Source organism: Kogia breviceps, chromosome 20, assembly GCF_026419965.1.
Source record: "Kogia breviceps isolate mKogBre1 chromosome 20, mKogBre1 haplotype 1, whole genome shotgun sequence".
In the NCBI taxonomy this organism is placed as follows: Eukaryota; Metazoa; Chordata; class Mammalia; order Artiodactyla; family Physeteridae; genus Kogia; species Kogia breviceps.
The window spans coordinates 23,579,609-23,595,973 of record NC_081329.1 but is presented as its reverse complement, the minus strand read 5'-3'; the positions used below and the strand labels follow the sequence as shown (position 1 = coordinate 23,595,973).

Here is a 16,365-nt window from a genome sequence, read left to right as displayed (position 1 = left end):
CATAAAACTAAAATAGATAGTTCAGAGAAGATATATAAACTGTTAATAAAAATAAAAAAATAATAATAATTGATGTGTGGAACGTGACAGGTAAAAATTGATATTGATTTCTTTCCTCTAATATTTGGAAGAGTTCTAAAAGGTAAATAAAATGAGATAACAAGAAAAAAATAATAAAATAAAAAAAGAAACTTAATAAATATTGGAAGTGATGTTCATTCTCACTATTAAGCAAAGAAATACAAGTTTAAGCAAAATCCTTTCCACTATTACAGGAAATAAAATATATACTGTCTGTCATACAGAGTGAAGTAAGTCAGAAAGAGAAAAACGAATACCATATGCTAACGCACATATCTGGAATCTAAAAAAAATGGTACTGATGAACCTAGTGGCAGGGCAGGAATAAAGATGCAGACAGAGAGAACAAGCTTGAGGACACAGTGGGGGAAGGGGAAGCTGGGACGAAGTGAGAGAGTGTAGCATGGACATATATACACTACCAAATGTAAAATAGATAGCTAGTGGGAAGCAGCCGCATAGCACAGGGAGATGAGCTCGGTGCTTTGTGACCACCTAGAGGGGTGGGATAGGGAGGGGATATGAGGATATATGTATATGTATAGCTGATTCACTTTGCTGTACAGCAGAAACTAACACAGCATTGTAAAGCAATTATATACCAGTGAATATAAAACAAATACACTGTTGCCAAGGGTGAATAGATATAGGCACAAATAAGTTCAAATTTTTGAAACGTCTTTTCTCAACATGAGTTAAGAGTCTAAAAATGTTCAATAACTTTGCTCTAGAAATGGTACTCTAAGGATTTTTCATGAAGAAATAATAAAAAGGCAAACAAACAATTATATACGTGGATATTCATTTAGATATTAGAATAATTTTAAAACAACCTAAATTCTAATGAGGCAGTAATAAAATAAAGAACACCAAATTCACAAATTGTACTATTAAGTAGACACTGAAAATAGTATTTCAAAGACTGACATGGTAAAATACATAATCTACAAATATCAAATAAAATGTCAGGATACATATGTATGATTGTTTTGTAAAATACTGTTAAGTATATTTTTATTTTCCTTTCTATACTTTTCTGTATTTTCTAAATTTTCTACAATAAACATATTTTACCTTTGTAATTGGTAAACCAGCTATAATTTTAATATAATGATATGATAGCTCATTAAGGAATTATGTATCAAAATTAATTTTTCTAACAATGTTTCAGTAACTGAATATGTTTCTTCATAGAAAATTATTAATTCCTAATTATTCTGTATTTATTTCCTTCTTATTTATCTTCCTTAGAATGTCAGCTTCTATCTCTGTATTTGTACTACAATTCTATGTAACAGAAAGGAAATTTTCTATATCTGTACTGTCCAATACAGTAGCCACCAGACATGTAGTGACTGAGTACTTAAAATGTGGCCAGTGCAACTGAAGAACTGAATTTTTAATTTTATTTAATTTTAATTAATTTAAATTTATATAGCCAAACACTGTATTGAACAATGTAATTCTAGAGCCCAGAATAGTGCCAGGTAAAGAGTAGGTGCTAAATAAACACTTGTATAGTGTTTGGATAGATAAGTGAAATTATTTGATGATTTAGCCTCTTTTTAAAAAAAATTTTTATGGGAGTATAGTTGCTTTACAATGTTGTGTTAGTTTCTACTGTACAGCAAAGAGAATCAGCTATGCTTACACATACAGATTTGGCATCATTTGATGACATTGGGATAAGAACAGAGATAAAGTTGATATTATCCAACATATAATATTAATATTCCAGTTTGGAAGTTGTTGTCCCTAATATCAAAATGAAATGGGAAATGCTGGCTCTAATGATACTTACTAATAAATGCTTAATAGCACTATAGATAGGAAATCATTTAATCCTCCCAATCTCAAAAAGTAAGTAAAATCATTTCCCCTAATTTTACACATAAGGAAACAGAGCACAGAGACGCAAGGTAACTCACTCAAGCACACACAGCTAATGGAGCCAGGGTTCAAATCCAGGTAGTCTGGGTTCACCTGTGTTCTTAGCCTCTGTAATTTAATGTTTAGATACCGTTTCTAATGACTAGGGCGGTGTTTGGTGTCAAAGCTACAGGTCTGACATTACAGCGGACCAAGATGGATTTGGATGGATTTTCTAAGTTGGGCTTCCTGTATTCCAGCACAGTGAACATAATGCATAGTGTCTTTGGTTTGGTTTTCAATGCATCTACACAAACTCTTGAAATTCATCCAACAAACATGTACTACATGAAACTCAGTGCCAGATATTGTGCTAGGTTCTGGAGCTACAAATATTAAGAAGCTATGCTGTATTCCCTCCAGGAGTTCTTACCCTAGTAGAGAAATGTTCGTAAAAAGAGATTACAAAATGTAATAAGTACAAAAATGAAAATATAAAAATAGCATTCTGGGGGCTTCCCTGGTGGCGCAGGGGTTGAGAGTCCGCCTGCCGATGCAGGGGACGCGGGTTCGTGCCCCGGTCCGGGAAGATCCCACGTGCCGCAGAGCGGCTGGGCCCGTGAGCCATGGCCGCTGAGCCTGCGCGTCCGGAGCCTGTGCTCCGCAACGGGAGAGGCCACAGCAGTGAGAGGCCCGCGTACCGCAAAAAACAAACAAACAAACAAACAAACAAACAAAATAGCATTCTGGGAGCCCAGGGGAGAGAGAGAACATTTGGAAAGAATTGATATTGAGGGCTGGGGGTCCCTATTTCCACTCTACTTTCTGCTTTGCAAATTCACCCTGACACTCATTCATGCTGTAAGGCACCCAGGGTTATGGTCAGAGCTTGTAGATTTGGGTTTGACGCATATCTGCCATTTACTAGCTAGTGACTTCTGGGCAAGTTGTTTTTGGGTTCTATAATAGGTTCAAACATCCTTACCCTGTAGATCTTATGGATTTTCTAAAATGAAAGTCAAAATGAGATCTTGCCTGTTATAGTCGGGTACAAAATATAAAGCACTATGCCAGTGTCAGGAATTACTCTGATTTGTTAATCTATACCATCAAAAGGGGGTGGAAAAGCAAGGCTTTTATCCTAAAAACTCTTGGGTGACTAAATGCCAAACGCATGCATGAATAATGAATGGAGTAGGCTCCCTGGAAGGTGTCTAGACTTCAGGAGAGTATCTGATCTAGCATCCCAAAGGATCTCATTTGCAAAATGTACTGTCAGTGACTGGGTTGGTATAATCGGGGTTGCATTACAGAAGTCTGGTTGGAAGATGAAAGATAAAGGACAGCAAATGGAGGGTGCAAGGTGGTGTCTGGCAGGCATCGCAGGTATCAGGGTAGATCTACATTTCATATTAGTGGATCACAAGAAGGAGAAAAGCAGGGGGTCCAGGAATATTTGAAAAAGAACAGAAATCTGTGAGCTGTGACTTGAAGTTCATCAATTTGGCATTAAAAAAAAATCACATCTGTGAAACACCATACAGCTGTAAAATATACTTGCAAAAAGATTTTCCCTTTATCCTAAAAAAGAAAAGAATACATAAAACCCTAACACCGGACAGTTTGCGTTAAGCACTATTACCCAGATTTTGTAAGTAAAGAAAGGAAAAAACCTAGAAAGCTTAAGTTATTTGCTCAAGGCCTCACAATATAACCAATAAATAAGAAAGAATTTCTGACCTGAAGACCAGTCATTTCCACCACACCGTGGAAAATAGGCATAGTAAAAAGAAATGAAGTTGGCCAAGTTGGTTAATAACTGATCTCACTGGAGAATAGAGTGAAATTGCAATTTAACAGGAGAATCAGGCCTGGATAAGCTGTGTTGCCAGCACTGTGGACATCTTAGACCTATATATGACCCTTTTAATTGGGATTAATATTTGAAATCTACTCAAGATTTTCAGTGAGTTAAACAGGGAAATAAACACAGGAGTAGAGCTTTACTTCTTTAACCTTCCACGAGATTCAAGGTTGTTGGGCAAAGAAGTTATTGCTTGGCCTTTCCCCAGGCAAACTCACTTTCCTGGAGGCCTGTCTGCAATGGCCAGAGGCTGTCTTCTTTGTAGCCCGAACTCTGAGAATTTGCCTTAAAACAGAAGTTCCTCGGGCTGCCCTGGGGAACCTGGCATCTCTTGAAATCCTCTTATGAAAGACAGCTTTTGCCTAAAGCTCTAAGTAACTCATAAAAGGCAAGGGAAGATAGTGGCAATTATCCAAGGGATTTCAGCAAGAGAAATGAATTTCAGGCAAAAATCTCTTAGAGCAGTGCTTCTCAATTTTTATTGTGCAGGGATCCTGTTAAAATACAGACTTTAACGAGGGATCTTGCTAAAATGCAGATTCTAGTCAGTTAGGCTTGGGGTGGGGATGGAGCTTCTGCGTTTCTTACAAGCTCTCAGGTGATGCTGATTGCCGGTCTGTGGGCCACACGTTCAGTAGCGAGCTTTTAGAGCATCTGCTTCCTGACAGAATTTGCCCCAATTCTCCACTTGCTATCTTTGGAGCAGAGGATCTCAGAATTTAGGTCACATTAGAATTACCCGAGGAACTTGGAAAAAATGCAGGGTTTGATTTGGTAGGCCTGGGTGGGCTCTAGGAATCTGCTTTTCTAACAAATACCTCAGCTGTCCCATTTTCTAAGAAATGTTGCTTTAGGGGAAGTACGGTGGTGACCCAAGGTACCCAGAAATGCCCCAGAAATGCTCAATAAGGCCAGTACACAGCCTTTGGGACCAGTAAGTCTTAGCTAGTGAGAGGTTTCTTTAATTGGGGAACAATATAAGATTCAATTAAAGAAGTTCAGCTCATAATTCAGCAAAATAAAATAAGGTTAGTAGGGGTCTCACATGGGCTTCTGCATTGCTGGGCAGAGAAAAGGAGTCTCAAATCTCCTCTAATTACACCCCTACTAATTTCATACTGAAGGACCTGCTATGTGACGCAAGTAGGAGCAAGCGGAGAGTGACAGTAACTGACACCCAAAACTCCAGGAAGAGGGCATGTATAAGAGCCCCTAGAGATCCAAACACCCCAGTAAGAAGTAAGAGGACACGTGTAGCTCTGCAGCCAAAATTGAATCATATTTTTTGCTTTCAGAAACTGTTTCTATGGAAACTCACTAGAAAGGTCTCTTGGTCTCTGCAAGCAGAGATCATTTTGAGAGATGTGTGTGGTTTTTTTGTTTGTTTGTTTGTTTGTGAATGTAAAGTAACAATATAAACGTGAGTAAAACTGATGCATGATGTAAACAGATTTGTGCTCCTCTATGATCTACTTAGATAACCCCTTGGGGAGGAAGAGATGACATGGTTTCAGATGCCCATCCTGAACTATAAGAGGACACAAGGTGATGGAGAAAAACAAGGTGGGGCTGAAAGGGCAGTGAATCAGAACCCAAAAGATTAGTTGCTACAGTACTGGTTCAACCACTAAGTGGCTGTGAGGTCTTGTACTATCACTGGACCTCACTGGATCTTGTGTTCATCATATAACGAGAATGGCATTAAACTAGATTGAAAATAAAGTCCTGTCTAGCTTGGGAAGTCTGTGTTTTCATGACTGCAGCCACTGTTTTCTTCTCACCTGTGCTATGAGGAACTGAGAGGAACTGGAGGAGAACTCTTATGAACACTTACTAAAGAATGCATAACATAGTTTGTGCATATGACGGGTGTGTATGTGACTTAATTATGTACTTTCCTAATTTCATGATGGCAAAGCTCTATAGTGTGAAATGCCGTATACTCAAGAGCTGTGCCTTTGGGCTTCCCTGGTGGTGCAGTGGTTGCGAGTCCGCCTGCCGATGCGGGGGACACGGGTTCGTGCCCCGGTCTGGGAGGATCCCACATGCCGCGGAGCGGCTGGGCCCGTGAGCCATGATCGCCAAGCCTGCGCGTCTGGAGCCTGTGCTCCGCAAAGGGAGAGGCCACACAGCAGTGAGGGGCCAGCGTACCGCAAAAACAAAACAAAACAAAAAACCAACAGAACTGTGCCTTTTGTTTTCTATTCTTTCTGATCCAGTCATTGCCACAGATTGCATCCCTGATTCCCTAAACCTTTGAAGTCTCAGATCTAAAATAAATTGATGAAGCTTGGCTCCTTTTACAATGACTTCTCCATTAATTTGTCATAAACTCTTTTGGCTTGTTTATTTGGAATATTCAGATAATTTTTTTTTTTTTTTTTTTTTTTTGTGTGTGTGTGATATGCGGGCCTCTCACTGTTGTGGCCTCTCCCGTTGCGAAGCACAGGCTCCAGACGCGCAGGCTCAGCAGCCATGGCTCACGGGCCCAGCCGCTCCGCGGCATGTGGGATCTTCCCGGACCGGGGCACGAACCCGCGTCCCCTGCATCGGCAGGCAGACTCTCAACCACTGCGCCACCAGGGAAGCCCTCACAGGTAACTTTTGTTTGTTTGTTTGTTTTGTTTTGCGGTACGCGGGCCTCTCACTGTTGCGGCCTCTCCCGTTGCGGAGCACAGGCTCCGGACGCGCAGGCGCAGCGGCCATGGCTCACGGGCCCAGCCGCTCCGCGGCACATGGGATCTTCCCGGACCGGGGCACGAACCCGCGTCCCCTGCATCGGCAGGCGGACTCTCAACCACTGCGCCACCAGGGAAGCCCTCAGATAATTTTTAAAAAACCTTTTATTAGCAGAATGATAATTGCTGATATCTTTCAATTCTGGAGCTTGGGAATTAGACTACAGAATAGATTTGGACCCCTTTGGAGATCTATATCTATATCTATATATATATGAAGCTTAAATATATATATAAATATATAATATATATGAGCTTAAATATATATATAAATATATATATATATATCTGAAGCTTAAACCTCATCTCCTTTGTGGGAGTCCCTCAAATTATAACTAATTATTCCTCCCTCTTTGATCTTATAAATCATTGCTCTTTCCTCATTTATCCTTTAGCATATTTCTAGGTGTAAGTGAGCAAACTTAGTAATATATAATCTAAGTTTATACCAAACACTGAAATAACTGGGTAGATTAAAATATGTACTAAAACCATGCAGAGAACTTGGTATGGATCTCTCTTTTGGACTGAACAAGTTTCACAGAAAAATGAAAGTCTTAGTCTGAAAAACCTTAGGTCCCTGGGAAAGGATCTGGGCAAGAGGAAAGGAAGAATGTTTTTCACACTGCAGCCCTGGGTCACGTGCATGGATGCAGAAGTCCTGTTCCAGCTCTGACATCACCAACTGAAGCCGAATCCGGCCTCTGTACCCTGACACCAAATTAAATATCAGAGACAGAGTTTTGGGTGAAGTAGAAAAGAATAGCTTTATTGCTTTGCCAGGCCGAGGGGGCCACGGCAGGCTAATGCCCTCAGAACTGTGTGTCGCCCCTTGGCGAAGGTAGTGAGAAGTTTCATAGTAATGGTTCAAAGGGGGCGTGATCAGCTCATGGACATTCTTCTGATTGGCTGGTGGTAAGGTAAGTGGGAGTCGGCATCCTCAACCTTCTGGTTCCACCCCGTCTGGGGTCTCCGTGCTTGTGGGAGGCACACAGTTAACTTCTCCCACCCAGCGGGGGTTTCGGTATCTGCAAAACAGCTCAAGGATATTGTTGTGTGTATCCCTTGAGGGGGAACCGGGAACCTGCCCCAAGGCTGCACTATTGTTTCTTTTGACTGTTCCTCCCTTGTCTCTGCATCCGCTCCCTTCCCTAATTAACAGCTGCTTGAATTTGCCCATTGGAACTCAGGGAAGATCATGGAGGCTGAATGAAGCTTATCTCCTGTAATCAAGAAATGAGGGATGCAGAAAGGCTTTTGTGCCCAGGAGCCCCTCAGGGCCCTGCTTGGTATCACAACTCTGTGAATTTAAGGGAACTTATGGACCTCCCTAACTTCCAGTGTCCTCGACTATCAGATGGAGACAGTAATACTAAGCTCCTAGGGTGGATATGCTAATTAAACGACACATATAGAATTTAACAGAGCCTGGTTCGAGATGCTCAGTCAAAATAAGCTAATGATAATGAAAATGGTGTTGTGAGTGAGTAGGGGTTGATCTACTGGAAGGTGGAGATAAATTCTAGGGCCAAATCCAAACAAGAATAAAGCCTAACTTTGGAATTTAGGGTTGTGGGGCATTTTCTAAAGTTAACTGATTTCAAATACTTTCAATCCACCACTCTTTTGGTGCTTCATTTGTCTGAAAGCCTTGAGGTTTAGGATCTGTTGTCTGATTATTACGCTTTATAACACACTCTCAACAGAGGAGATGAAAGGGAATAAATTATTTTGTAGTATTTCTTTCTCCAAGGTATCAACTGCTGATTTTGAGAAACTAATTATCAAAATTATAATTGGCTATTGGCAAGTAGAACATTGGAAGCAAAGAAATGAATTTAAAAAGAATGGAAACTCTGTGGATCATTTTTATTCTTCTGAGTCATTTGTGCTACTTAGCGGCCCTCAGAGAAACAAATCAATAACTATTGTTTAGAACTTCCCTCCAGCTTCCAGTGCTTTGGGAGCCTTTTTTCTATCAGTTAGCCCGTAATTTCATCAATATGGTATCATTAGCACTCCACAGTTAGCAATTAACCTTTATCCAATAAGCTCCGTTATCGCTTTAGGAAAAAACCATCAGTCCCAGGGAATATACTCAGATTTCAGTGGTACAGCTAGTTCTATTTAGGAGAGATGAAACAGCTGTTAAAGTTAGAGTCAGAGCTAGAGTAAGCATTGATTTGTAAGAACCAATCTCCTGTTTTTAAGGCAACCCGAGGAACGGAGGGGGTATCCATATCAGTCGTTTTTAATTTTGGTCAGAAGTAAAGGGGATGCCGTTACATTCTGGTTTCTTGCAGGGCTCATTAACAACAGCTCCATTTTATTTTTATTTATTTATTTATTTTTTGCTGTACGTGGGCCTCTCCCGTTGCGGAGCAGAGGCTCCGGACGCGCAGGCGCAGCGGCCATGGCTCACGGGCCCAGCCGCTCCGCGGTACGTGGGATCTTCCCGGACCGGGGCACGAACCCTCATCCCCCGCATCGGCAGGCGGACTCTCAACCACTGCGCCACCAGGGAAGCCCAACAGCTCCGTTTTAGATACCAAAATATGTATGAGCGTTCCAGTAGTTACAGCTCCTGTATTTGTAGAGTGCTTTCACATAATTACTTCAAATGATCTTCACATCAACACTGGGAGGTAGTGATAATTATGTCCATTCTTCTGACTGGAAAGTAAAGCTCACAAAGGTCAAGTAAACTGCCCTTCCTCCCACAGCTGTTAAGTAGTACAAACCCCGGGTCATTCTTATCCATTTTCATGAGTACTTTTGAGCCAAAACATATTCCTGCATCCTTGCCCCAGATCTACCAGTAAATTTCTGGATGACCTTGAAAGTTGCCTATCTGGTCGTCAGCTGTAAAATCAGCTGTAATAACAGGGAGTTGGTTCAATGGACTCTAAGCTCATTTCTAGATGTGAGATCTATGATTCCAGACATCTCCAAATTAATTTTGTATCTCAGCAAGAGTACTTTAGTATTACTTATTGATGCAATTACACCATAATGTCCCAGTCATTGTCCTAGAGTATATTTTGTAAGAGTAATGATGTTTTTAGTAATATGAACACCCTATGCAGCCTTTGTCTTTTACATTTTTGCAGGGTGTTTGTTGGCTCCTTTCTTTAAAATAGTATCCAGGGTTTACAGATTATACTCATAATAATATTAACCATTAATTTCTTCCTAGATCTAAAAAATTGCTTCTGACATGTATTATAAGTAACTGGAATGATTTAAGTAGTCAAAACAAAATAATTAAGAGATGGATGATATAGGGGTTCATTCATGCTGTTTACATTAATGTGAATTGGCTGGCATATAAAATGTCATTAGTGAAGGCAACAAAGATTCCAGAGACAGGTCTACGAATAGTCTATGTATTCGATGAAGACATTTCAAATAGAGAAAGAAATGTCCCACTTTAATTTGTCATAGACTAAATTAAATATAGAAAGACATATAAGCTTTTGTTAAGATTTTTTTGTTTCATGTACAGGGACAGTTGGTCTCAAAAGAGTAAAATTGAATACAATCCAGTAGAGAAACAGTAACTTTTTAAATTCACAAAAACCTTTGCAGAGAGAAAAAGGAGAAAACAACCTATGAAATAAATTTAAAACCCTGGAGAATGTTCCTTGGTTTGTCTAGCTCTTGAAGAAGAATCCTATGGACCTTGCTCCTTCATCGTGCTAGAGGTGAGCTCTAAAGGGAGTTAAATTCTCCACAATTGCCTGTTCCACTTACAGCCATGAGGTCTGAAAAGGGTTTAACAGGAATGGAGGAGGGCTGCAACACAATGATTGCTGTGATTGGCACACGTTATTTATTTTTATGTTATTTTATTTATTTGGGGCGAGGGTGCTTTATTTTATTTTATTTTTTTATTTTATTTATTTTATTTATTTATTTATTTTTTTTGTGGTACGCGGTCCTTTCGCTGTTGTGGCCTCTCCCGTTGCGGAGCACAGGCTCCGGACGCGCAGGCTCAGCGGCCATGGCTCATGGGCCCAGTCGCTCTAAGGCATGTGGGATCTTCCCGGACCGGGGCATGAACCCGTGTCCCCTGCATTGGCAGGCGGACTCTCAACCACTGCACCACCAGGGAAGCCCTGGTGCTTTATTTTAAATGAAGGAAAAAATTCTGATGATGGCTTTCCTTGAGTCATTTATTCAAAATTCCGTTATCACTTCTGTTGCAGGTTTTAATAATGATACATACGTATAGGTTAATGATGCTTTTTTTCCCTACCACTAACATGCCAACATTGTTTTTCCTTGTCTTTCACATCAAGTATTATATTATACTCCTGTAGTCATCTAAGTTATTACTATTAGGAGGATTTAAAGTCCTTCTAAAAGCAAATGCAAGCAAGCTTCATAATTTCAACAATAAATATAGAGAAAAAATAACTATCATGGAATTTAAGATATAGAATGGTCCAGTATATATACATACACATACATGGATGTTTATGCAATTCTTCTTTTAATAAAAATCTATGACCTCAATACATACCACAGTTAAAAGCAGAACCACTGTGACTGAATTGGGAGTAAAGCATTTTGAACTCCTTCCCTCATTTCTGGTGGAGGTCACTGAGACACCACCCAAGTTTGACAACTAATGATGTAGTCCATGTCCTTTCCACTTTTTATACATGAGAAAACTGAGGCCCGAACGTGTTAAAATACTTGGCCCCATCCCAGTCACTCACTCACCCACCTAGACTGGGACCTCACCCCAAGGTCAGTGATAGGATGATGGCAAACCCTTTCTTCCTGAATATCCAGAGTCCTGCCCTGCAGTCACCACTGTGCTACTGATTTGGGTCTGTGACCTTGAACACACCCGTTGACCTCATTGAACTGATGTTTTCTTGTCCTAATACAGGAAAGATGATAGGAAATATTAAAACAGGAAAAGGAAGAGCAGATCTTCTACAAGACAGTTTTATTTCTACAAAATGACTTCCGGTGAAATCCTCCAGACATCACCAAAGGCTTCAACTATAGAAAATGAAATGAAACAAAAGCACTAATAGGAACTTCAAAGAAAGCAACCAGTAAGAGAGATCCACTGGTACCCCAGGTATCTGCAATGCCATATTTCTTAAATACAACATGAAACATTAGCAATAGAATAATGTGTGTTTCACTACTGCAATCCTTTTCCAAAATTTCCATGGTAGTGCCTCTAACAGGAGAGAAATGGGAATGTATTAGCCCTTCTTTTTTTCTTGTTTTTTGAATTTTATTTTATTTATTTAGTTTTTATACAGCAGGTTCTTATTAGTTATCAGTTTTATACCTATTGGTGTATACATGTCAATCCCAATCTCCCAGTTCATCCCACCACCAGCACCACTGCCCCTGCCGCTTTCCCCCCTTGGTGTCCATACATTTGTTCTCTACGTCTTGTCTCTGTTTCTGCCTTGCACACCGGTTCATCTGCAGCACTTTTCTAGATTCCACATATATGCATTAATATACGGTACTTGTCTTCCTCTGTCTGGCTTACTTCCCCTGTAGGACAGTCTCTAGGTCCATCCGTGTCTCTGCAAATGACCCAGTCTCGTTCCTCCTTATTAGCCCTTCTTACTCTAACACCAGCTGAATCTATAAGCTGACTATATTCTCATACTTTATGTACAAATATGTAATCTTTAGCATCTCATTTCTCAATTTTGCCTTTTTGTAGGTAAAATTATGAATTAACTTTAATAAAAAATAATGTGTCTCTACTTAGCTATACTGCTAAGTATTACAGCAAGACCATAAGGAGGGAAGAGGAGGAATAAAGACACAGATAATTCTAAAATAACTTTTCATTATATGATTAAGGATACACATGGAGTCCAGAGGATGGTACAGACATTTTCTCCATGACTCACCTTTCAGATCATGTTAATTTCACCTAAGATGAGCATAGATGAATCCTTCTTTTCTGTTCTCCTTCAATCCAATGGATTACTGTATGCTGATAGGCATTAATAAATACTTTCTGAGGAATTTTAGAATTTTAAAATTAATATCCTTTTATACTCAAATATTTTTGTCATAAAACTTTTATCATGACCTATATAGACAAATAAACATTTAGAGAAATATATAGGTTGATGCACATTAATTAATACGTGAATTCGATTTTGCAAACTATTATGTGTTCTTTAAAAAGTTTTGTCTATTGTTAATAAATAGAAAAATATACAGTGTAAATGCATACACAAAAACTTAAGTAATGATTACATATTAAGAGCAAGACTTTTGCACAAAGAAATATATTTCTACTTGATTGAATCAGAGAGTAAAAGGGAAAAAAAGAGGCCGGTGGGGTAAAAATGTGCTGAAGGTGGCTTCTGCTAGTTCTTGAGAGTGAGTTGTACACATACCTTCACTTCTCTTCCAAGCTCCTCATTCAATGACATCATGTTGGTAGTTTGAATCAGTCTAGGTGGGAGGATTTACACCGCAGGATTCAGCAAACATTCCAAATCAGGATTTGTTCAACCAATTCTGCAGCACTGATTGTTAAATAGTAATCAACACATCACTGTCTAAGACCCTGAAGAACCTAAAGAGGACCTTAACAAGTCTTCATCAGTTATCAAGACTCCTTAATTTATATCATGTACAGAGAGTCTTACTTCACTACTTTTCTTTCCTTCCAGTTGTTTGGGTTTACACATTTAGATGTATTTGCAGCAAATTTAATAGCTAATATTCTGCCTTAAAAATTGTATTGTGCTATATTAAATACCAGAATGTTCCAAGAAAACTATAGTCATATTATACAGGTTAGGAGATAATAAATACTTGAATAAAGATGAGAATTGAGTTGCAGTAACATCAGCAAGATGGCTGAGTAGGAAGCCCTGGACCCTCCTTTCTCCCATAAACACAATTCAGCAATAGCTTATGGACAGATTTCCTTGGTGAAAAATCAGAAAATGTAAATTGTGACAATAAAATAAAGTGTGTGTGTTGAGGGGAGGAGTCATTAAAGTTTAGAAGTTTTGTATGTGATTGAACTTAAGTTGTTATCAGCTTAAAATAAACTGTTATAGCTATGAGATATTTTATATAAGCCCCCCATACACATGCAAAATACCTATATAGAAGTTGAAGAAAAGAAAAAAGAATCAAAACATATCAATACAAAAAGTGACAAAACCAAAATGAAGACAACAAGGGGAGAGACAGAAAAAAAGAACAACAAGACTAACAGAAAACAACTAACAAAATGGCAATTGTATATCCTTTCTTATCAATAACTACTTTAAAGTAAATGAGTTAAATGTTCCATCAAAATATAGAGAGTGGCTGAATGGCTAAAAAAATAAGACCCAAGAATGTGCAAACTACGAGGACATCAGGTTAGATTTAAGGACACACACTAACTGACAGTGAAGGCATGAAAAAAGATATTCCATGCAAATAGTAACCAAAAGAGTGTGTAGGTGGCTATACTTATATCAGACAAAGGAGACTTTAAGTTAAAAACTGTTGCAAGGGCTTCCCTGGTGGCGCAGTGGTTGAGAGTCTGCCTGCCGATGCAGGAGACACGGGTTCGTGCCCTGGTCCGGGAAGATCCCACATGCCGCGGAGCAACTAAGCCCGTGAGCCATGGCCGCTGCGCTGGGCCCACGCGTCCGGAGCCTGTGCTCCGCAACGGGAGAGGCCACAGCAGTGAGAGGCCCACGTACCGCAAAAAAAAAAAAAAAAAAGAGGAATGATCTCAAATAAACAACCTAACTTTACAACTCAAGGAACTAGAAAAAGAACAAACTAGGTCCAAAGTTATTAAAAGGAAAGAAATAAAGATTAGAGCAGAAATAAATAAAATAGAAAAAAAACAATGAAACTGAGTTTTTATTCAAGTAAACAAAATTGACAAACCCTGAGTTAGACTAAGAAAAGAAGACTCAAATAAATAAAATTGGTAATAAAAGAAGAGACATTACAAGTGACCCAAAAAGAAAAGGTGTAAGAGACTACTATGAACAATTGTACACCAACAAACTGGATAACCCAGAAAAAAATGGATAAATTCTTAGAAACATACAACCTACCAAGACAAAATCATGAAGAAATAGAAAGACTGAACTTACTTATAACTAGTAGGAGATTGAATCAGTAATCAAAAACCTCCCAACAAAGAAAAGCCCAGGACCAGATAGTTTCTCTGGTGAATTCTACCAAACATTTAAAGAACTAACACCAATTCTCAAACTCATTCAGAAAAATGAAGATGGGGGAACACTTCCAAACTCATTTTATGAGGCTAGCATTACCCGCAAGCCAGACAAAGACACCACGAGAAAAGAGAACTACAGGTCATCCTTGATGAATATAGATAGATAGATAGATAGATAGATAAATATAGATATAGATATAGATGCAATAATCCTTAACAAAATACTAGCAAACTAAATTTAACAGCACATTAAAAAGATCATATACCATGACCAAGAGGGATTTATCCAAGTATGTTTCAACCTATGAAAGCCAATTAATATGCTATACCACATTAACAGAATAAAGCATACGAATCATATGATTGTGTCAATAGATGCAGAAAACATGTTTGACAAAATTCAACACCCTTTTATGATAAAACTGCTCAACAAACAACAGAGAAATTACCTCAACATAATAAAGACCATAAATGAAAAGCCCACAGCTAACATTATACTCCATAGTAAAAGACAGAAAGTTTTTTCTCTAAGAACAAGAAGGCTAGTATATCCACTCTACAGGTACCACAGCAATTAGGCAAAAAAAAAAAAAAAAAAAAAGGAAGAAAAGGGATCCAAATTGGAAAGGAAAAAAGCTATTAGAAGTAATAAATGAATTTCAGTAGAGTTACAGGATCCAAAATCAACATACAAAAGTCAGTTGTGTTTCTGTACACTAACAAAGAACTATCTGAAAAGGAACTTAGGAAAACAATCCCATTTACAATAGTGGAACCTTATATTACTTATACTTCATGTTTTATTTTCTTAGTGGCTGTTCTGGGATTTCCAATATACATCCTTAAGTTATCAGAGGCTGCTTTCAAATATTATGCAACTTTGCATACAGTGTAACAACTTATAATGGTATACTTTTTCTTTCCTCCCTCAAATCTTTGTGCTATCTTTGTTATACATGTTACTTCTATATATGTTATAAACTCCACAATGCATAATACATTGTTACTACTTTTGCTTTAGACAATTATCTTTTAAAATGGTCAAATATAAAAAACGTGTCTTCTATATTTATCTTCCTTTTTACCGTATCTGGATGTCTTTACTTCTTTGTGTAGAACCACATTTCCATCTGATATCATATTCCTTCAAACTAGAAAGCTTCCTTAAACATCCCTTGCAGTGCTAGTCTTTTGGCAATGAATTCTCTTACCTTTTATTTGTCTGAAGAAGTCTTTATTTTATTCATTTTAAAAAGATATATTCATTGGGTAGAGAATCTGGGTTGACAATTTTTTTCTTTAAATACTCTGAAGATGTCACTCTACCATTTTCTGGTTTGCATAGTTTCTGGAGGGAATTTTGCTGCTATTCTTCCTTTATATGTATGTTTCACTCTCTCTGCCTTCAAGATTTTCTCTTTATCCTTGATTTTCAGCATTTTTACTGTGACAGGTTCTGGTTCTGGTGTGTTTTTATTTTTTAAAACAATTCTCTGGAATACTTGGATCTGTTTGTTTTCTTTCATTAAATTTGGAAAATTCTGTGAATTCATTTTGACAACATGTTGAAACCAGCAAGAGAACCTTGAATTGCAATGGATTGAAACAAA

At 38.5% G+C, this 16,365-nt stretch overlaps 1 protein-coding gene across 7 annotated transcripts in view; it reads left to right on the top strand.

The window, feature by feature from the left end:
- The window catches only part of FUT10 (fucosyltransferase 10), a 434,768-nt gene that overhangs the window by 214,808 nt on the left and 203,595 nt on the right, over positions 1-16,365 (top strand). For 4 of the 7 annotated variants that reach the window (XR_010838422.1, XR_010838417.1, XR_010838416.1 and 1 more), the window contains 2 exons: positions 10,141-10,256; positions 11,453-11,650. The exons of 2 other annotated variants lie outside the window; for them this stretch is intronic. The gene's annotated coding sequence lies outside the window, so the exon portion shown is untranslated. Of the gene's footprint in view, positions 1-6,258; positions 6,412-10,140; positions 10,257-11,452; positions 11,651-16,365 lie in introns of all 7 variants that reach the window. One more of the 7 variants, XR_010838423.1, reaches the window with a different exon arrangement.